Below are 22,611 nucleotides of genomic sequence, written 5' to 3'. Positions count from 1 at the left end.
GTTCCTGAGATGATGTTAGAGTCCCTAGCTGTCAGCATCACTTTTTGCTTTTCATCATTTGGGTTCTCATAATTGTATTTACAGACACCCTTAGAACTCCCATCAGGTTTAGATTGGATTTTAGATGCTTCTGGTGAGTGTAATGGATATATACACACTATCTTCCCTGTTGGCTTCTTGGAATTCTCTTTTCCCTTTTCCTTGTAAAATTGTTAATTATTCCAAAATTATATGAGATGCTTCTGCGGACTTTACTACTATTTATTTAGAAATGACAAGAATTTAATTGTGATTTGTCTCAGAATAATGTAGCTGTGCAATTTGGTTTTGGTGTTTTTTTTTGAGATGGAGTTTTGCTTGTTGCCCAGGCTGGAGTGGAATGGTGCCATCTCGGCTCATTGCACCCTTCACCTCCCAGGTTCAAGCGATTCTCCTGCCTCAGCCTCCTGAGTAGCTGGGATTACATGTGCCTGCCACCACGCCTGGCTAATTTTGTATTTTTAGTAGAGACGGGATTTCTCCATGTTGGTCAGGCTGTTCTCGAACTCCTAACCTCAGGTGATCTGCCCGCCTTGGCCTCCCGAAGTGCTGGGATTACAGGGGTGAGCCACCATGCCCGGCCTTAAATACTTTTTTAAAATTTTGAAATGACTCATTTTTATTGAAGTTCAGAGTGATAAACAAACATTCCATTAGGCACTATGTCCTGCTGTGCTCTGCTAGGTTAACTGACTTCTTGGAATTTGACTCAAGGACCATTTTTTATATTTCACTACAGTGTTAGAGCCACAAAAGTAAAAGTGATACTTCTGTTACTTGTGGTGTCTTTGATCCTATTTTACCTCTTAAAGCTTTTTTTTTTTTTTTTTCTGTCGTCCCTGGCTGGAGTGCAATGGCAGGATCTCAGCTCACTGCAACCTCCGCCTCCCAGGTTCTAGCAATTCTCCTGCCTCAGCCTCCTGAGTAGCTGAGATTACAGGTGCCTGCCACCATGCCCAGCTAATTTTTGTATTTTTAGTAGAGACAGGGTTTCACCATTTTGGCCAGGCTGGTCTCAAACTCCTGACCTCAGGTGATTCACCTGCCTCGGCTTCCCAAAGTGCTGGGATTACAGGTGTGATCCACGCCCGGCCTAAAGCTTTTCTTTTCCTCTCATGTTGAGCACTCTATGAAATTTTCCTGAAAAATCCAAAACCTGCCTATTTCTTTAGTCTTGTCCTTGCTGCCATCCCGTAGTCATGGGCAGAGCAGCTAGCTGTTCTACTAGTAAGAATAGCTATGAATAATCTAGTTTTAGTTGGTGTAGTGTGATGTGGCCCTTTTGTTTTCTTAGAGCAGTGGTTCTCAACCTGGTATGATTTTGTTTCTTAGGTAGCAGTTTACAATGTGTGAAGACACTGGTTGTCAGGATTCTTGGGAGTGGGGTGGGGATGCTACTGTCATCTTGTGGATAGAGGCTGAGGATGCTATTAAACATGCTACAGTGCATAGGAGAGCCCCAAGCTCACCCCAACAATTATCTGTCCCAAATGTCAATAGTACTGAGATCTGAGAAACCATTTCACAAAGGAAACTTACTTCAGCCCTTTTTTTTTTTGAGATGGAGTCTTGCTCTGTTGTCCAGGCTGGAATGCAGTGGCATAATCTCGGCTCACTGCAACTTCTTCTTCCCAGGTTCACCCCATTCTCCTGCCTCAGCCTCCCGAGTAGCTGGGACTACAGGCGCCTGCCACCACACCTGGCTAATTTTTTTGTATTTTTAGTAGAGACGGGATCTCACCGTGTTAGCCAGGATGGTCTCGATCTCCTGACCTCGTGATCCACCCGTCTAGGCCTCCCAAAGTGCTGGGATTACAGGCGTGAACCACTGCGCCCGGCCACTTCAGCCCTTTTTATTTGAAGTTTCATCTCTACTGGATAACTGTAGCTTACTTTTATATTGTTTGTCATAGTTTACACAAGCATGTGAACAATCTTATTCTTTTCAAAAAACTGTCTTTTGGCTTTGGTGTATTGTGTTTGTTTTCTTTGTAATTTCTACTTTATAATTTTCTATTTCTTTTGGGTTTATTTTGCCTTTGTTTCAGACTTCTTAGGAACGTGTGTAGCTCATTAATTTTCAGATGTTTTTCTATATATTTAAAGCTTTCTTTCAAACTTCTTAAGAATGTGCATAGCTCATTAATTTTTAGATTTTTTTCTATATAAGCATTTAAAGGTATAATTTTCCCTATAAGCTTTAGCTCCATCCCCCCATAAGCATTTTGACACACTTTATCATACTTAATTGTCTTTCGTTTTTCTTTTTCTTTGTTTTTTTTTTTTTTTTTTGAGATGGAGTCTTGCTCTTTTGCCCAGGCTGGAGTGGAGTGGCGTGATCTCAGCTCACTGCAACCTCCACCTGCTGAGTTCAAGCAGTTCTCCCACCTCAGCCTCCCGAGTAGTAGCTGGAATTACAGGCATGCACCACTATGCCTGGCTAAGTTTTTGTATTTGGTAGAGACAGAGTTTCACCATGTTGGCCAGGCTGGTCTCAAACTCCTGACTTCAGGTGATCCACTTGCCTTGGCCTCCCAAAGTGCTGGGATTATAGGCATGAAGCACCGTGCCCGGCCCATACTTAATTGTCTGGATAATCTTGTATGTTAGGTAGGGTAGATACATTTTACAGATGGGGAAACTGGGGCTCAGAAGGGTGAGTGGCTTACTCAGTATAACTTAGCAAGAAAGTGGCAAAGCTGGACTTTTGGTCTTCAAGGCAGTGCTCGTTTTTCAAACCAATGCTGCTTCTGAGACCATAGATTCTTATAATCCCCTTTCCTGTGATATGTTTGCTTTCTTTCCTAGTTTCTGCTTTGAGGGAAGAAGGTGATTGTTGATTATTGTTGAGCAGAGGTGGAAGGACAGTTAGAAGTAACAGCAGGTATAAGGCAAAGTAGAAGGGAAAGTATGGCAAATGCTAAGGAATGATGAGCCGTCTTATTTGTTAATGCGCTGGACACAAGAGGGGGAATCACCGGAGTAAGACTGGAGAGATGACCTATGGTCAGATCATGGAGTAGAATTTGTTTTATAGGCAACATGGAATTGATGGTCACTTTTTTTTTTTTTTTTTTTTTTTTTGACGGAGTCTTGCTCTGTCATCCAGGCTGGTGGCACAATCTTGGCTCACTGCAACCTTTACCTCCCAGGTTCAAGCGATTCTCCTGCCTCAGCCTCCTGAGTAGCTGGGACTACAGGCACGCACCACCACATCCTGCTAATTTTTTGTATTTTCAGTAGAGACAGGGTTTTACCACGTTGGCCAGGCTGGTCTCAAACACCTGACCTCAATTAATCCACGCGCCTCAGCCTTCCAAAGTGCTGGGCTTAAAGACATGAGCCACCACGCCTGGCCGATGGGCCCTTTTACTGAGGAGCATCCATCAGACCTTTGACTTCAGGAATGTTAGACTTTTGACTTCAGGAATGTTACTCTAGCACTGTATCAAAGACATGGAGGATCAGTTAGGTCTGTAGTAGAACTCTATGGGAAAAGGTAATGAGGATTAGAGCTGTTTGTGTCAGTCGATCACACAGGAGGAGTAAATGGTCAGACTTGTTGCATTGGATTTTACAGGACTTGGTGACTTACTGGATTTGTAGGGCAGATTGAAGAGGGGTGGGTAAAAGCCCAGGAAGATCATGAGATCTTTTACAAAGGTGGGATGAACAGGATAGGGAGTGGATGGGGGAGTGAAAGATATTTTTGGCTTTGCTGCAATAAGTCAGGGCATTGTTTCCTCCTTGATACTGACCTTTGTATGTTGAGTAGTGGGATAGTAGTGCAAGAATTGGTTATTATAGAACACGGAGGTTTGACTGTTGGAGAACAGCACCATGACTTTGTCTTCGAACCAACCTTCAAGTAAGGAGAAGATAGTGTTTTTTGTTCATAACATGTTAAAGGACCCATGACATGTGAGACATCTTGGATTTGGTTTTTCATCCCCCTCTTTTTCTTTTCTCCTGATTATCTGTTCTTAGCTTTCTCTATTCTTTCAGAATGGTAGGGAAAGTTGGGTGTTAACACCTTTAGGGTCTGTTGTTATTAAAGGTAGAGGTTCAAAATTTGACACCTCTGGGATTGGCTTTCCTTATGTAATAGTTTTTCTTTCTTTCATTCATTCATTCTTTTTTTTTTTGTTTTGAGACAGGGTCTCACCCAGGACCACCCAGGCTGGAGTGCAGTGGCGTGATCACGACTCACTGCAGCACCCCAGGGTCAGGTGGTCCTCCCACCTTAGCCTACCAGGTAGCTGAGACTACAGGCGTGCGTCACCATGCCCAGCTAATTTTTAAAATTGTTAAAAAATTATTATTTTATTTTATTTTATTTTGAGATGGAGTCTCACTCTGTTGCCTGGGCTGGAGTACAGTGGAGCTATCTCAGCTCACTGCAACCTCCGCCTCCCAGGTTCAAGCGATTCTCCTGCCTCAGCCTCCCGAGTAGTTGGGATTACAGGCATGTGCCACTATGCCTGGCTAATTTTTGTGTGTATGTGGTTTTTTTTAGTAGAGTCGGGGTTTCACCACGTTGGCTAGGCTGGTCTCGAACTTCTGACCTCAAATGATCCACCCACCTCAGCCTCCCAAACTGCTGGGATTACAGGCTTTTAAATTTTTTAAAAAAATACGCGGTGGCTCATGCTTGTAATCCCAGCACTTTGGGAGGCCGAGGTGGGCGGATCACGAGGTCAGGAGATCGAGACCACGGTGAAACCCCGTCTCTACTAAAAATACAAAAAATTAGCCGGGCGTGGTGGCGGGCGCCTGTAGTCCCAGCTCCTCGGAGAGGCTGAGGCAGGGGAATGGCGTGAACCCGGGAGGCGGAGCTTGCAGTGAGCTGAGATCGCGCCACTGCACTCCAGCCTGGGTGAGAGCGTGAGACTCCGTCTCAAAAAAAAAAAAAAAAGATAGACACAGGGTCTCTCTATGTTGCCAGGCTGCTCTTGAACTCCTGGCCTTAAGCAATCCTCCTACCTTGGCCTCCCAAAGTGCTAGGATTACAGGCATGAGCCACTGTGCCCGGCCTAGCAAATTTTTTTCTTTTTTTTTTTGCAGAGAGGGTTTTGCCATGTTGCCCAGGCTCCTGGGCTCAAGTAGTCTGCCTGCCTCAGTCTCCCACAGTGCTGGGATAACAAGCGTGAGCCACCACACTTGGCCTGGTAATGGTTTTGGGGCTCCATATTTTCTTCTAGCTTAGCTTCAGTTCCAGTCTATTCCCCTACATGAGGTACTTTGGAATATTTAGATGACAGGAACTCCTGGAATAATCCAGCCTTTATTTTAAAAAGTTTATTTCCAGTTGCTGCTTAATGTATGTTCTAGTGGATGTGAAAGTATGGAATGGTTGGATACATGTCGTAGGTAGAGTCCTATGTTTTTGTGGCTTTGTAAAGGGATTTTCCAGTGTATTGCTGGTTCATTGGCACATTTATTTCCTTGATGTCACTTCACTGTTTTTTGTTTTTTGGGTTTTTTTTTTTGAGACAGAGTCTCACTCTGTTGTCCAGGCTGGAGTAGAGTGGCAGGATCTCGGCTCACTGCAACCTCCGCCTCCCAGGTTCAAGCAATTCTCCTGCCTCAGTCTCCCGAGTAGCGGGGATTACAGCACACACCACCACACCCGACTAATTTTTGTATTTTTAGTAGAGACTGGTTTCACTGTGTTGGCTGGGCTGGTCTCAAACTCCTGACCTCAACTGATCCACCCACCTTGGCCTCCCAAAGTGCTGGAATTACAGGCATGAGCCACCGCTCCTGGCCTTTCTTCACTCTTTAAGCCTGCAGTAGACTCTTCTTTAATGGTTGATGGCTCTGTCAACTGTCCGTGATAGGGAGCCCAGACCAAGAGAGATGTCCAAGGGACTTTCAGTCTTTACAAATGGCAAAAATCCTAATATTATTTCTCCAAAGTAGTTTCTTGTCCTCCTGCCGCAGAGAAACATGGGAGAAAAATAACAAGAAGAAACCTGAGCTTGAATATGCACTAAAGATTGGAGGGTAAAGGAGACTCTTAGAATTTAATATGTTTTCTTTGTTTAACAAGAGCTTTATGTTTCTTATTCATTCCGATTTATGGATCCAGTTCCTAGTTTCACTCCAAAATTTCAGCTATTTTCCAGATATATGTCAAATCTTAGTTAATAATGAGATTCTCCTTCCCACTACCACTTGCATTTCTTCTAGGCTACCCTTTTTCTTATGTGAATATTTGCAAGGAAAAACTGGATGTCCCAGTTCTTTTCCTCCAGTGCTTTTACTTTATTACCTGTGCTGGATTTCTTTGGTCTTTGGTTCTCCAAGAAGGTATCCTGAGCCACCACCATCCTTTTCTTCTGAGAACACACTGCTCATCCAAATTGTTTGGCCTACATTGTGGACAGCCATGTTCAGCTAAGACAAGAGTAGGGCTTTTCTTGGCCGGGTTTGGTGGCTCACGCCTATAATCCCAGTACTTTGGGAGGCCGAGGCGGGCGGATCACTTGAGGTCAGGAGTTCAAGACCAGCCTGGCCAACATGGTGAAACCCCATTTCTACTAAAAATAAAAAAATTAGCCAGGCGTGGTGGCAGGTGCCTGTAATCCCAGCTACTCGGGAGGCTGAGGCAGGAGAATTGCTTGAACCCAGGAGGCGGAGGTTACAGCGAGCCGAGATCGCGCTATTGCACTCCAGCCTGGGGGACAAGAGCAAGACTTCATCTCAAAAAAAAAAAAAAAGAGTAGGGCCTTTCTCAAGAATTTTATTGTAAAACAAATCAAAACCCAGGCCAGAAATTACAGACATAAGTAACTTACTGGTTATTCTAAGAATGACTGCTTGCCAAAGGGTTTTATTTCCAAACTTAGTTCCTCCATTTGTGGTTGGGGGTAGCTGGGAGTTTATGGAGCTTTAGGATGAACTTGACAAACTTGTTAGAACGTCAGTTTTACTGGAAGATTGGGGAAGTGGTGTCAAGGTTAGGAGGTTCGGTACTTTAACTGGTAAGGAATTTAAATGTTTTTTATAATGAAAATTATGACATAGAAATCAAAATTCACATACATTTTTTGAGATGAAATAAGATATTTTGGCTGGGTGCGGTGGCTCATGCCTGTAATTCCAGCACCTTGGGAGGCCGAGGCAGGTGGTTCACCTGAGGTCAGGAGTTAGAGACCAGCCTGGCCAGCATGGCGAAACCCCATCTCTACTAAAAATACAAAACTTAGCTGGGTGTGGTGGCCCGCGTCTGTAGTCCCAGCTACTTGGGAGGCTGAAGAATGAGAATCGCTTGAACTCATGAGGCAATGGTTGCAGTGAGCCGAGATTGTGCCATTGCACTCCAGCCTGGGTGACAGAGTGCAGTGGTGCTCACCTGTAATCCCAGGTACTCTGGAGGCTGAGGCAGGAGAATCGCTTAAACCTGGGAGGCGGAGGTTGTGGTGAGCCGAGATCACGCTACTGCACACCAGCCTGGGCTACAGGGCGAGATTTTGTCTCAAAAAAAAAAAAATGAATATCAAAATAATTATGCTGAGTGAAAGCCAGAACTCCTGAGAGAGAGAGAAAGAAAAAGAGCAAGAGAGTGAGAGAGAATAAGAAAGAATGTGGTATTGAGCCTAAAATACCCATGAGATATATATATGTATATTTGGCTTATAACTCTCATAGTCTTTTTACAGTCTTTTGTTATAATGGTGCATGTGTTAGGCCTCAGGGGGAGACTTCAGGAAACAGAATCTCTCTGACCTACTCCTGCCATCCTTTTACCTGCCCCAAGGCGGGACTCTAAAATTCCAAAGCCTCCTTTCTAATTATGGGTCATAAGACCCTCATTCCAGAGAGGGTCCCACTCATACACTGGGGGAAGTAATACTGACGTGAAGCTTCCATAAAAATCCTAGAGGGGATGGGTGCAGTGGCTCACGCCTGTAATCCCAGCACTTTGGGAGGCTGAGGAGGGAGGAGCACCTGAGGCCAGGAGTTCGAGACCAGCCTGGTCAACATGGTGAAACCCTGTCTCTACTAAAAAATACAAAAATTAGCTGGGCATGGTGGTGCACGCCTGTAATCCCAGCTACTCGGGAGGCTGAGGCAGGAGAATTGCTTGAACTCGGGGGCAGAGACTGCAGTGAGCCAAGATTGCACCAGTGCACTATAGCCTGGGTGACAGAGCGAGACTCTGTCTCCAACAAACAAAAAACCCTAGAGTACTGAGTTTGGAGAGCTTATGGATAGCTGAACATGCAGAGGTTTCTGGAGGGTGTCACACACAGGGAGGATATGGAAGCTCTGCACCCCTTCCCCCATCCCTTACCCTAGCATCTCCTCATCTATATCCTTTGTAATATCCTTTATAATAAACCAGTAAATGTATTTCTCTGAGTTCTGTGAGTGGTTCCAGCAAATTAATTGAACCCAAAGAGGGGTTCATGGGAACCCCAACATGAAGCCTATCAACTGGTGTGTGTCAGGGGACAGTCTTGTGACTGAGCACTTAAATGGATCTGACACTGTCTGACATAGTGGGATCTGACATTATCTCCAGGTAGATAGTGTTAGAATTGATTTGGAGGACACCTAGCTGATATCTACTGCAGAATTAATTAGTCGCTTGGTGGTGGGGAGAAATCCCCACACGTTTGGTCACTAGAAGTCTTCTGTGGTGATGATTGTTGTTGTAGTGGTGTGAGAGCAGAGGAAAAACATGGTTTTAGAGTTTTTCCAAAAGAGAGTGAGAGAGCAAGAGAGAATACATCATGTGATTCCATTTATATTAAAAGTCTAGAAAATACAAACCAATCCTTAATGACAGAAGGCAGCTTAGTGCTTCTCTAGGGATAGGATTAGGGGCAGAGAGAGGAGGGAAGGACTTTAAAGTGGCATAAGAAAAACTTTCAGGGGTGACACATCATTATCTTGATTTTTATTAGTTTTATATTAATAGTATACAATCAAACCTGAATAAAGGTGGGAAAAATGTGAAAAAAAATAATCCAAGTAGCTTTTCTTTTCCTTTCTTTTCTTTTTTTGGGACAGAGTCTCATGCACTGTCACCCAGGCTGGAGTGCAGTGGCGCAATCTTGGCTTACTACAACCTCTGTCTCCCAGGTTCAAGCAATTCTCCTGCCTCAGCCTCCTGAGTAGCTGAGATTGCTGAGATTGTAGGTGTACCCCACCACACTCGGCTAATTTTTGTATTTTTACAAAAAAAAAAAAAAAAAAAAAAAAAGGGCAAAAACCGTGATTACTTTTGCACCAACCAGATAGTAGAAATGGGATTTCACAATGTTGACCAGGCTAGTCTCAAACTCCTGGCCCGAAGTGATCCACCCGCCTCAGCCTCCCAAAGTGATGGGATTACAGGCATGAGCTACTGTACCTGGCCCCAAGTAACTTTTTTATTTTTTATTTTTTTGAGACGGAGCCTCACTGTCACCCAGGCTGGAGTGCAGTGGCGTGATCTCAGCTCACTGCAACCTCCACCTCCTGGGTTCCAGTGATTATCCTGCCTCAGCCTCCCAAGTAGCTGGGATGGACCCTGGGCACCTACTACCATGCCTGGCTAATTTTTGTATTTTTAGTATATTTTTAGTAGAGACGGGGTTTCACCATGCTGGCCAGGCTGGTCTCAAACTCCTGACCTTGTGATCCGCCTGCCTCGGCCTCCCGAAGTGCTGAGATTACAGGCGTGAGCCACCGCACCTGGCCCCAAGTAACTTTTAATATAGTACTCTGTCTATATAGATTCAGTGGGATATATTATATGGAAAAAAAAAAAACTGTAAAAAAAAGAAAAATCTTAGAGCTGGCCACAATGGCTTACACCTATAATCCTAGCACTTTTGGAGTTCAGGGCAGGAGAATCCCTTGAGCCCAGGAGTTCAAGACTGGCCTGAACAAAATAATGAGACTCCATCACTACAAAAAATTTAAAAATTATCCAGGCATGGTGTGCAGCTGTAGTCCAAGCTACTCAGGAGGCTGAGGCAGGAAGAAGACTCATTGAGTCTGGGAGGTCAAGACTGCAGTAAGCTGTGATCATGCCACTGCACTCCAGCCTTGGTGACAGAGTGAGACTCTGTCTCAAAAAAATAAAGTAAAACCTTGATCTTTACTTAGATTTATTGTTTGTAATGAAACTATTTGACACTATTTTGAGGCTGGGTGCAGTGGCTCACGCCTGTAATCTCAGTACTTTGGGAGACCAAGGCGCATAGATCATGTGAGGTCAGGAGTCAGAGAGAAGCCTGACCAATATCGTGAAACCCTGTCTCTACTAAAAATACAAAAATTAGCCGGGTGTGGTGGCATGCACCTGTAATCCCAGCAATTTGGGAGGCTGAGACAGGAGAATCGCTTGAACCCAGGAGAAGGAGGTTGCAGTGAGCCAAGATCTGTATTGATGCTGTTGGAAACAAGGTTCTCACTGTGGGACAGATATGGAATAGAAGAACTGAAATTAAGAGTACTGTTATGAACACATGATTCTTAAAATAAATGTATTTCCTAAATAACTAATCACCATGCCTGGCTAATTTTTTTGTATCTTTAATAGAGAGGAGGTTTAACCATTTTGGCCAGGCTGGTCTTGAACTCCTGACCTCGTGATCCACCCGCCTCAGCCTCCCAAAGTGCTAAGATTACAGGCATGAACCACTGCGCCCGGCTTTTGTTTTTTTTTTTTTTGAGAGGGAGTCTCGCTATGTCCTCCAGGCTGGAGTGCAACAGCGTGATCTTGGCTCACTGCAACCTCTGCCTCAGGGGTTCAAGCAATTCTCCTGCCTCAGCCTTCTGAGTAGCTGGGGTTACAGGCGCGTGCCACCACGCCCTGCTAATTTTTGTATTTTTAGTAGAGACAGGGTTTCACCATGTTGGTTAGGCTGGTCTTGAACTTGTGACCTCGTGATCCGCCCACCTCAGCCTCCCAAAGTGCTGGGATTACAGACGTGAGCCACCGCGCCTGGCCTAATTTTTTGTATTTTTTAGTAGAGACGGGGTTTCACCATGTTGGCCAGGCTGATCTTGAACTCCTGACCTCAGGTAATCTGCCCTCCTCGGCCTCCCAAAGTGCTAGGATTACAGGCATTTGCCACTGCACCTGGCCAGAGATTTATTCTTGTATGTTTGAATAGCTCTGAATAGCTCATTCCCTTTCATTACTCAGTAGTATTCCACTTTATGGATATATATCCCAATTTGTTTATCCATTTTGTGGTTTTTTTTTTGTTTTTTTTTTTTTGAGAAAGGGTCTTGCCCTGTCGCCCAGGCTGGAGTGCAGTGGTGCAATCTTGGCTTACTGCAACCTCTGCCTCAGTCCCCCGAGTTGCCAGGATTGTAGGCGCCTGCCACCATGCCCAGCTAAGTTTTTGTATTTTTTAATAGAGACGGGGTTTCACCATGTTGGCCAGGCTGGTCTTGAACTCCTGACCTCAAGTGATCCACCTGCCTTCGCATCCCAAAATGCTGGGATTAAAGACGTGAGCCACCACACCCAGCTTTGTTTTCTTTCTTTTTTTTTTGGCCAAGGACATTTTTTTTTATTTTTGTTTTCAATTACAAATAAGACCACTATGAACATTCATGTACAAGTCTTTGTGGGGCATGTGCTTTCATTTTGCTTAGATAATGGATCCCGTCACACTACTGACTATCCACATCATGGGGAAAAAATGGAATAGGATAAAACTGAGAATAGAACTTAGTGGCACTTTGCTAGAGATCTCCCTTTAGATGAACCATTATCATTCAGTGAATAAGGTTATTAATCTGTCTGTGAATCTACGTGACTGCTCTCCAGCCCACAGATCACCATATGATCTATAGGACTATCAGAATAGACTTTGTCAAATGTGTTAGTTGAAATTAATTTCTTGTTAGTTAGGTACCTGGTAGTTAAGAGTCGGCTTGGAGTCAAAGTTGCTTAAAAAGCTGTGTAGCCCCATGAGTATCACTGCCTAAAACAATGGCAAGTCTCAAAGAGACCAGGGGGCATTAGGAAAGCAATAACAGTGTGTGAGAGCAGCAGGGGAAAGAGATACATTCATCCAGTCATCCAATAATAATTATTGAGCACCTGCTCTTTGCCAGGCATTGTCGTGGGCATTGGGAATGGGGAACAAAAATGCCTCTTCTCATGGGATTTTCATTTTAGTAGGTAGAGATAGATGGCAAACAAGTATATAAACAATATGTCAGAAGGTATAAGTGTTACGAAGAAAGGGAGAGTAGGTAAAGTCTGGGGTGGTGTTTCCTTTTTAGAGACAGAGCTCTCTGTAGCCTTGAACTCCTGGGCTGAAAGGATCCACCTGCCTTAGCCTCCAAGTACCTAGGACTACAGGTGCATACCACCACTCCAGCTAATTTTTAAAAAACTTTTTTAGAGAGGCTGGGCCTAGTGTCTTATGCCTGTAATCCAAGCACTTTGGGACACTGAGGCGGGAGGATCAGTTGAGGTCAGGAGTTTGAGACCAGCCTAGGCAACATAGTGAAGACCTCATTAATACTACAAAAAAAAAAAAAAAGCCAGGCATGGTGTCAAGCACCTGTAGTCCCAGTTGCTTAGGAGGCTGAGGTGGGAGGATCACTTGAGCCAGGAGGTTGAGGCTGTAGTGAGTCAACTTTGTGCCACTGCACTCCAGCCTTGGTGACAGAGTGAGACTATGTCTCAAAAAATAAATAAATAGGCTGGATGCAGTGGCTCACGCCTGTAATTCCAGCACTTTGGGAGGCCGAGGCAGGTGGATCACTTGAAGTTGGGTGTTTGAGACCAGCCTGGCCAACAAGGTGAAACCCCGTCTCTACTAAAAAATACAAAAATTAGCTGAACATGGTGGTAGGTACCTGTAATCCCAGCTACTTGGGAGGCTGAGGCAGGAGAATTGCTTGAACCTGGGAGTGGAGGTTGCAGTGAGCCAAGATTGTGCTGTTACACTCCAGCTTGGGTGACAGAAGGAGACTCTGCCTCTAAATAAATAAATTAATAAATAAGGACAGAAGGAGACTGTGCCTCTAAATAAATAAATTAAATAAAATAAATAAATAAATAAATAATAGGGAATCTCCAAGCCTACTGTGGCTTGGAAGCCTGCCTGAAAAATAAATGAATAAATAAATAATTTTTTGGGTAGAGGTGGAGTCTTGCTCTGTTGCCCAGGGTAGTCTTGAACTCCTGGCCTTAAGTAGTACTCCCACCTCAGCCTTCCAATGATGGAATTACAGATGTGAGCCCTGCACCTGAGGGAAGTAAGTGGGCTAGCCAGGTGGTTGTCTAGGGAAAAAATATTGTAGGCAAGTGGAATAGCAAGAGCTGTTGGAGAGTTTGGGCAGAGGAGTGACACAATCTGACTTTGAAAAGATCATTCTGGCTGATATGGAGGTAATTGCCTGTATGGGGGATAAGGGATAAAGTAGGGAAACCAGCTAGGAAGATATTGCAGAAATCTAAGCAGGAGGTGATGATAGCTTGGTGGAGGTGGTGAAAGTAGTTGGATTCAGGATCTGTTTTGAAGACAGAGCTAATAGGATTTGTTGGTCAAATGGATATAGATTGTATGAGAGAAATTAAGGATGAATTCCATGGTATTTGGACTGATAAACTGGAAGATGCCATTTTCTGAGCTTGGGAAGATTGTGGGGAGATACAGATGGGGAGCAGATAGGAGTTTGGTTTTGGAATCCATCATTTAGGTTTGTAATCCATCTGAAATTAATTTTCGTATGATGTGAGATAGGGGTCGAGGTTCACCCCCTTTGCCCCAGTATGGTTATCTAATTTATCCAGCACTCTGCATTGCATTGTTGTTGTACCCTTTGTTGTAAACCAAGGTATAATACATGTGTGGATCTGAACTCTCTATTTTGTTCCCACATAGCTTTCAGGGAAATGGGAGTAGAGGGGAGGTAGTGCAATGTGGTGGCTTAGAGCATGGACCTTGTAGACAAATCAACCACCTGGAATCAAATCTTATCTTTACTCCTTAGGGCTTTGTGAGGTAAATGTCCTCATCTGTAAAATGGGAACAATTAGAGCATGATCTCCTTAATGGGGTTGTTTGATGACTGAATTAGTTTATGTTCGTAAGGTGACTAAATAGCTGAAGAAGGATAATAAGCATTGCTGATGGGCTGGACCCAGTGCTCCTGCAGGAGTGACTGGAGTAGTTGTTAGATGGCCTTGGACATGACTGGGAATACAATGGGGTTCCTCTCTAGCAGGGCTCACCACAGACTTGGGACTGGGGCTGTAGGCAATAGTTGTTCTGCCAACCCTCCTGAAGGGAAGGTGGTTAAGTATTCTTTAAATTGTTATCTTCTGAAGTCTTCCAATGGTCTTCTTTTTTCTTTTTTTTGTGATGGAATCTCACTCTGTTGCCCAGGATGGAGTACAGTGGCGTGATCTCAGCCCGCTGCAACCTCTGCCTCCCACGTTCAAGTGATTCTTCTTGCCTCCGCCTCCCGAGTAGCTGGGATTACAGGTGTGAACCACCATACCTGGCTAATTTTTTTTTTTTTTTGAGACTGAGTCTTGATCTATTGCCCAGGCTGCAGTGCAGTGGCAAGATCTCCGCTCGCTGCAGCCTCTGCCTCCTGGGTTCAAGTGATTCTCTTGCCTCAGCCTCCCGAGTAGCTGAGATTACAGACCCCCACCACCATGCCCAGATAATTTTGTATTTTTAGTAGAGATGGGGTTTCACTATGTTAGCCAGGCTGGTCTGAAACTCCTGACCTCAAGTGATCCACCCGCCTCAGCCTCCCAAAGTGCTGAGATTACAGGTGTGAGCCACTGCGCCTGGCCTTCCAGTGGCTTTTGATACAATTTAGAATACAGAAACAGGATGTATTTGCTTGAATTTGAGGGGTTTTTTTTTTTTCGAGATGGAGTTTCGCTCTTGTTGCCCAGGATGTATTTGCTTGAATTTGAGGGTTTTTTTTTTTTAGAGATGGAGTTCCACTCTTGTTGCCCAGGCTGGTATGCAGTGGTGCAATCTTGGCTCAGTGCAGCCTCCACCTCCCAGGTTTCAGCGATTCTCCTGCCTCAGCCTCCTTAGTAGCCGGGATTACAGGTGTGCTACCATCACACCTGGCTAATTTGTAGTTTCAGTAGAGACAGGATTTCACCATGTTGGCTAGGCTGGTCTCGAACTCCTGACCTCAAGTGATCCACTTGACTCGGCCTCCCAAAGTTCTGGGATTACAGGCATGGGTCACTGTGCCCGGCCTGAATTTTATGTATTTTAAATACGTCTAGTTTTGAATGTAGTTTCTCAATTATAATTAGAGACAGCAGCAGCCATTGCCTTTTTCTCTGCATTTTTACTGATAGGCACTGCAGTGTGGTAATGTTGGGCACACTGGAATAAAGAGAAAGGAACCTAGAGAAGGCTTTCTGGAGAAATAATCATTAAACTGAAACCTGAGAACATGAATTAGAATTCATTTGTAACTGTTGGATTAAGAGGTGGGGAAAGAAGGAGATAGCATTAGCAAAGGCCCAGAGACCTGTGAGAGCACTGCGATTTTGAGGCTGGAGACCATTGAGCAGAAGCTGTGTGGGTGGAGGTGGTTGGCGGGAGGTAGTTGGTGGTCAGAGAGAAGGCTAGAGGTGAGCAATCAAAAGAACCTTTAAGCATTTTAGATTTTTATCCTAAGTGCAAAAGGGATAGGTGTAGTGTCTTAAAAGATCCTGGGTGGGTGAAGACTCACATGGTCAAATTCAGAAAGCTCACACTGTCTGCATTGTGGGTTGGAGAGGAAGCAAGTTAGGAGGCAGGGAGACTGTGGAGGTTGGTGTAGGAAGCCAGACCAGGTAGTGGCAATGGTATGGAGAGGAGTAGCCTGAGATTCTTAGGTATACTCTTTAGGTACAGAATCTGTGATGGACAAGAGAAAAGGCAAGGATGAGATTTTTTTTCCTTGATGGTGACATTGTGGAGTGTAGGATCTTGAGAGAGCCACTGCTCTAAAAATGCTCTTCTAGCTTAGAGATTTTGTACTGTGTTTTAGCAACTCTTCTTTTCATTGTTCCTTTCTTTTCACCCATCAGGAAGCACCATTACAGCGTGGCCCCAGATAGATACATATTTTCTTTGAATTTTATATCACCCTATGGAAAAAGTTTATTGTTTTATTTTTTTATGTATGTATGTATGTATGTATTTATTTATTTTGAGACAGAGTCTTGCTGTGTCCCTCAGTCTGGAGTGCAGTGGTGCAATCTTGGCTCACTGCAACCTCCACCTCCCGGGTTCACGCTATTCTCTGGCCTCACCCTCCCAAGTAGATGGTATTACAGGCGCCTGCCACACACCTGGCTAATTTTTGTATTTTTAGTGGAAACAGGGTTTCATCATGTTGGCCAGGCTGGTCTCAAACTGCTGACTTCAGGTAATCCCCCCACCTTGGCCTCCCAAAGTGCTGGGATTACAGGCATGAGCCACCGCGCCTGGCCTATTGTTTTATTTATTATTATTATTATTATTATTTTTAATTATTATTATTTTGAGATGGGAGTCTAGCTTTGTTGCACAGTTTGGAGTGCAGTGGTGTGATCTCAGCTCACTGCAACCTCCGCCTCCCTGGTTCAGGAGATTCTCCTGCCTCACCCTCCTGAGTAGCTGGGATTACAGGTGCCCACCACCACGCTTGGCTAATATTTGTATTTTTAGTAGAGATGGGGTTTCACCATGTTGGCTAGGCTGGTCTCAAGTGATCTGCCTGCTTTGCCCTCCCAAAGTGCTGGGATTACAGGTGTGAGCCACCGCACCCAGCCTGTTTTATTTTTTAAACGGCCAGTCAGAAAAGGCTTTACCTGTCTTCTCTGACCAGAGTTTACTCTTCAGCTTTTTGCATTCACAGGGTTAAGATTTAGGGTTTCAACTAACGAGATAGGTCAGAAGGCTCATTACATGCATTAGTGTATTATTTTGCCAAGGCATGGCTTTAAATGATGCTTGCTTTATCCCTTCTCTTAGGCTGGGGTGTGGGAACTGGTAACTTGGCCCTGCCCTCCACAGCATATGCACTTCAACCTACTCTGTTCTCTGCTCCCAAATCAGCAATTCTTATCATCATTAAGGTTTTGAAGGGATCATTTAAAATTTTCAGTTATACTTGAGTGCATTTTGTGGAGGAAATTATGGGCTATCGCAATATTCTTTAATTTGTGATTTTGTAAAGGTTTCTTTTTTCTTCTTTGCCTCTTGTGCTTTCCCAGCATGGTGTCTGCTGTGACATCTGATGCTCTGCTTGTGAAACCCCAGTCTTTGTTCAGTCCTTTTTTTCTCAACTACTGAATCCTTCTGGGCATTTGTGTGTGTGTGTGTGTGTGTGTGTGTGTGTGTGTGTGTGTGTGTGTGTGCGGTTTGTGGTCTCTGCTTCAAAGTGTTCACCAGTAGAACTGAATAGTAAACTGAGTTCTGTTGATTCCGCCCCCACACCCTGCAGGTTACTAGCATGCCTTTGTTTGTTCATAGGATCAATTTTATTGTCTTCTCTCTTAAGGTAACAGACATAATAGCAAAAAATTTGGGAGGATTATCACTTTAGTTTGTATACCTGAGTCCTCTCAAATAAGCAGAATGAGCTATTGTTTCTTTTTGCCCATTCTTTCTTAAAAGGGACAGTAGTTACCTCTCTTAGTTTCTTCTTGCTTGATGTGGCCACCTCACATGGGGCCTTAGAGGAGTTTGTGTGTTATGGAAAGATTTGTATACTATTCCATACCGCTGTTACCATTTAAAATGAATTTGGGGTAAAAAAAATTAGCCGGGCATGGCGGCAGGCGCCTGTAGTCCCAGCTACTCTGGAGGCTGAGGCAGGAGAATGGCGTGAACCCAGGAGGCGGAGCTTGCAGTGCGCTGAGATCGAGCCACTGCACTCCAGCCTGGGTGACAGAGTGAGACTCGGTCTCAAAATAAATACGTAAATAAATAAAATGGATTTTGGAGAGGGAGAATGGATGCGATTCTGCACTATAACATGAGACTTTACCTGTCTGAGCCCTTAGGGAAGGATCACAATCCCCCAAGGCTACAAACAGATTTGTTCTCATTATTACCTGTATCTCATTCATTATTAAAGAATGAATCTTTGGGACTGGGCCTGGTGGCTCACGCCTGTAATCCCAGCACTTTGGGAGGCCGAGGTGGGTGGATCACTTGAGGTCAGGAGTTTGAGACCAGCCTGGCCAATATGGCGAAACCCCATCTCTACTAAAAATACAAAAATTAGCTGGGCGTGGTAGCAGGCGCCTATAATCCCAGTTACTCAGGAGGCTGAGGCAGGAGAATCGTTTGAACCTGGGAGGCAGAGGTTGCAGTAAGCCAAGATTGTGCCACTGCACTCCAGCCTGGGTGACAAAAGCAAGACTCCATCTCAAAAAAAAAAAAAAAAAAAAAAAAAAAGGATGAATGCATCTTCTTTAATAATCTCCCCTTTTGGGATATAAAGATTCCTTTTGCTCCCCCAACTCTCAGCTCCCAGGCTCTCTGGAGATGCTAGGAGAGAGCTTTCTGGGTCTCCTTGAGAGAGGCTGCCAGCTGGAGCCCCTAAGAAGGGCGGGAAGCCCAGCACCGATTGACATGACCCTTATACCAGCTCTAAACCCAACACGTCAGGCAACTGCAGCATCTGGAAACATTTTATTCCTTCTAATGCATAATGGCAGGTGGAGGAATCACTGGCCCTTTAGTGATTCAGAGGTTTCCAAGAATAATATGCTTAAGGCTTTAATTCTATTTTTATTTCTTCCCATGTTTTACTCATACTTTGGGAAGTAAGGAAGAAAATATTTTATCACCTCTGTTCTCCTATTCAGATACTTAGCCCATTCCTTTAATAGATTTTTTTTTTTTTTTTTGCCTTAGAGAGATGAGAGACCCTTGGAGGTAAAATTGTAAGAGGAGCTCTTGTTTCCTCTCCAACCTATTGTCACTTGAATCCTTTGGCAGTGCCTGGAAGGAAGGGTTCAGATGGGTTAACAGGGACCAAGGATTGCCTGTTGACTTTTTTTTTTTTTTTAATTTTTGTGAGTACATAGTAGGTGTATATATTTATGGAGTATATGAGATGTTTTGATACATGCATAAATGCATAATAATCACATTATGGAAGATGGGGTATCCATCCCCTCAAGCATTTACTGTTTATCTTGCAAACAATCCAATTATATTCTTTTAGTTATAAAAGCTGTGGTTCAATGCCTCAAAGTAGGTGGCTGTGCCTTAACTGTATGTGTATTGTCAGGCTGAGGGCCTCTTTCATCCTTGTCAAGGGGAGTGTTAACCTTTTCTCCTTTCTTTCTTTCTTTTTTTTTTTTTTTTTTTTTTGATTGAGACGGAGTCTCACTCTGTTGCCCAGGCCGGAGTGCAGTGGCGCAATCTTGGCTCACTGCAACCTCGGCCTCCGGGTTTAAGCAATTCTCTGCCTTTGCCTCCCGAGTAGCTGGGATTACAGGTGCCAGCCACCACGCCCGGCAAATTTTTATATTTTTACTAAAGACGAGTTTGACCATCTTGGCCAGGCTGGTCATGAACTCCTGACCTCGTGATTCACCTGCCTAGGGCTCCCAAAGTGCTGGAATTACAGGTGTGAGCCACCGCGCCTGGCCTACCTTCTCTCCTTTCATACAGCACTTTTGAATGAGCTGCAGCCATTTTCAGGTAGGACCTAGCTCTCTCTATATTCTCTGGTCCCTGGGCAGTAGAGTTTCCCATCCTTAATGTGTGGTGATGGCTACATATAAGATTGCTTCTGGAATTCTGGGAGATGGAAGGAATGAGGGAAATCAAACCAAATATGTGATTCAGCATTTATGTTTGGCATAAGGACTTTGGTTAAAGACAGATAAAATTAGTGGATCTTTTCTCATAACTGATGGAATAATGAAGTTGAGTGATTGGAGAAAGTTGGGGAGTACTTTTAAAAATCAGCTCAAGGCCGGGTACAGTGGCTCACGCCTGTAATCCCAGCACTTTGGGAGGCTGAGGCGGGCGGATCACCTGAGGTCAGAAGTTTAAGACCAGCCTGGCCAACATGGCAAAACCCCATCTCTACTAAAAAAACAGAAATTAGCTGGGCATGGTGGGCACCTGTAATCCCAGCTACTTGGGAAGCTGAGGCAGGATAATCGCTTGAACCTAGGAGGCGGAGGTTGTGGTGAGCCGAGATTACACCACTGTACTCCAGCCTGGGTGACAGAGCAAGACTGTCTCAAAATGAAACGAAACGAAACAAAACAAAAAAAAAGAATTAGCTCAAATTTCTGAAGCAGTGATGTAATGATGTTAGGTTTGGATATGTGAGATAACAGTGTTTTACATATTTGTAAATGTTCTTTTTGTATTTTGGATATACTAATCCTTTGTTACTTATATACTTATGTTGTTAGTAACAGCTAGTCTGTTGGCTTATGTTTTAACTTTGTTCATGATGGTCTTTGTTGTAAAAAAAAAAAAAAACAAAACCTGTAATTTTATTGTAGTTAGTTTAAGCAATCTTTTCCATTGTTTCATAGTCATTTATTTCATGAGTGAAAAAGTAAGTGAACATAGGAGAGGCATACTTTAAAGATTGGAATATGATTTTCATCAGTGTCTTCAGTTTTAATTTGGATTTTAAAAGTTTGGACTTTTTGAAATTTTTCTTGATATTACCGTGTCTGTAAGATTTTAGTAGAAAAGGCATGTACTTTATTTTATTTATTTATTTTTTTACTTATTTATTTATTTATTTATTTAAGACGAGTCTCGCTCTGTCGCCCAGGCTGGAGTGCGGTGGCACAATCTCAGCTCACTTGCAAGCTCTGCCTCCCAGGTTCACGCCGTTCTCCAGCCTCCGCCACCTGAGTAACTGGGACTACAGGCGCCTGCCACCACACCCAGCTAATTTTTTTATATTTTTAGTAGAGATGGGGTTTCACCATGTTAGCCAGGATGGTCTCTATCTGACCTTGTTTTTGTGATCCACCTGCCTCGGCCTCCCAAAGTGCTGGGATTACAGGCGTGAGCCACCAAGCCCGGCCCCAGGCATGTGCTTTCATAACTCTGTGTTATTCAGAAATTTAACTAGAATCTTCAAGTTATCAAATTTAGTCTTTCTTCTTTTACCTCTAGCTGAGACGTTCCCACTTTGCGACTGGTTTGCTGAGAACATGGTAATTCTTGCCTATGGTTGCAGTGGTGGCCAAAAATCATCATGATGCTGCTTTGCAGAGTCAAAATTAATTGTCTTCAGTACAGGGATAGAATTTAAGATGGTTAAAAAGGCATGTAGGCCGGGCGTGGTGGCTCACGCCTATAATCCCAGCACTTTGGGAGGCTGAGGCGGGCGGGTCACGAGATCAGGAGTTCGAGACCAGCCTGGCCAACATGGCGAAACCCTGTCTCTAGTAGAAATACAAAAATTAGCTGGGCATGGTGGCGCGCACCTGTAATCCCAGCCACAGGAGGCTGAGGCAGGAGAATTGCTTGAACCTGGGAGGTGGAGGTTGCAGTGAGCTGAGATCATGCCACTGCATTCCAGCCTGGGCGATAGAGTGAGACTCTGTCTCCAAAAAAAAAAAAAAAAAAATGGCATGTAGTTGTGTTAAAGAATGATTGTTGTATTAATTCTGCTAAAGCAGTGATTCGCAACTGGGAGTGATTTGGCCCTGAAGGGGACATTTAATCAATGTCTGGAGATATTTTTGGTTGTTACAATCAGGATGCTACTACTGGAATCTAGTGGATAGAGGTCAGGGATAAACGTCCTACAGCACACAGGATAGCTTCTCCCACCACAGCGTTATCTAATCCCAAATGTTAGTAGTGCTAAGGTTGAGAAACCCCGTGTAGCCCTGCTATCTTTTAAAAATGGTTTGTAGTTGTTCCCATCCCTTGTGAGAGCTGAGTGGGAAGGCTGGCCATTTCATTTCTTCATGTTTTGTTTCTTTTTTTTTTCTCTAGAAACAGAGTTTTGCTCTGTTGCCCAAGCTGGAGGGCAGTGGAATGATCTTAGTTCCCTGTAACCTAGATCTCCTGGCCTCCAGTAATCCTCTCATGTTAGCCTTCCAAGTAGCTAGGACTACAGGCATGCGCCACCATGCCCAGCAATTTTTTTTTATTTTTTGTAGATACAGGCTTTTGCTGTGTTCCTCAGCCTGGTCTCGAACTCCTGACCTCAAGTGATCCTTCTGCCTCAACCTCCCAAAGCGCTGGGATTACAAACATGAGCCACCACACCTGGCTTAGGTTGTTTCTTGAGCAGGCAGAATGATCTTGGTCCCCTTGCTCTCAGATCTCTTTTTTTTTTTTTTTTTTTTTTTTTGAGACAAGATCTTGCTGTGTTGCCCAGGTTGGAGTGCAGTGGTGCAATGATAACTCACTGCAACCTTGAACTCCTTGGCTTAAGTGAACCTCCCATCTTGGCCTTCTAGCAGCTGGGAATATAGGCATGTGCCACCATATCGGGGTAATTTTTAAAATTTTAGTAGAGACAAGGTATCATTATGTTGCCCGGGCTGGTCTTGAACTCCTGGGCTCAAGCAGTCTTCCTCTCTTGGCCTTCCAAAGTTCTGGGATTACAGGCGGGAGCCACTGGCGCCTGGCCTCT

General features: G+C 44.2%; 1 protein-coding gene and 1 non-coding gene across 4 annotated transcripts in view; one reads left to right on the top strand and one right to left on the bottom strand.

Annotated features, from left to right (window-relative positions):
- Positions 1-22,611, top strand: part of RAD54L2 (RAD54 like 2) — a 126,078-nt gene that overhangs the window by 53,120 nt on the left and 50,347 nt on the right. The window lies entirely within an intron of this gene.
- On the bottom strand, positions 19,204-19,328 carry LOC115834975. Its single transcript, XR_004029956.1, has one exon. It is a non-coding gene; the product is annotated as a U6atac minor spliceosomal RNA (small nuclear RNA).

This window comes from Nomascus leucogenys, chromosome 4 (genome assembly GCF_006542625.1).
Source record: "Nomascus leucogenys isolate Asia chromosome 4, Asia_NLE_v1, whole genome shotgun sequence".
Taxonomy (NCBI): Eukaryota; Metazoa; Chordata; class Mammalia; order Primates; family Hylobatidae; genus Nomascus; species Nomascus leucogenys.
The sequence above is the reverse complement of the archived record's forward strand: the minus strand, read 5'-3'. Positions and strand labels throughout refer to the sequence as shown.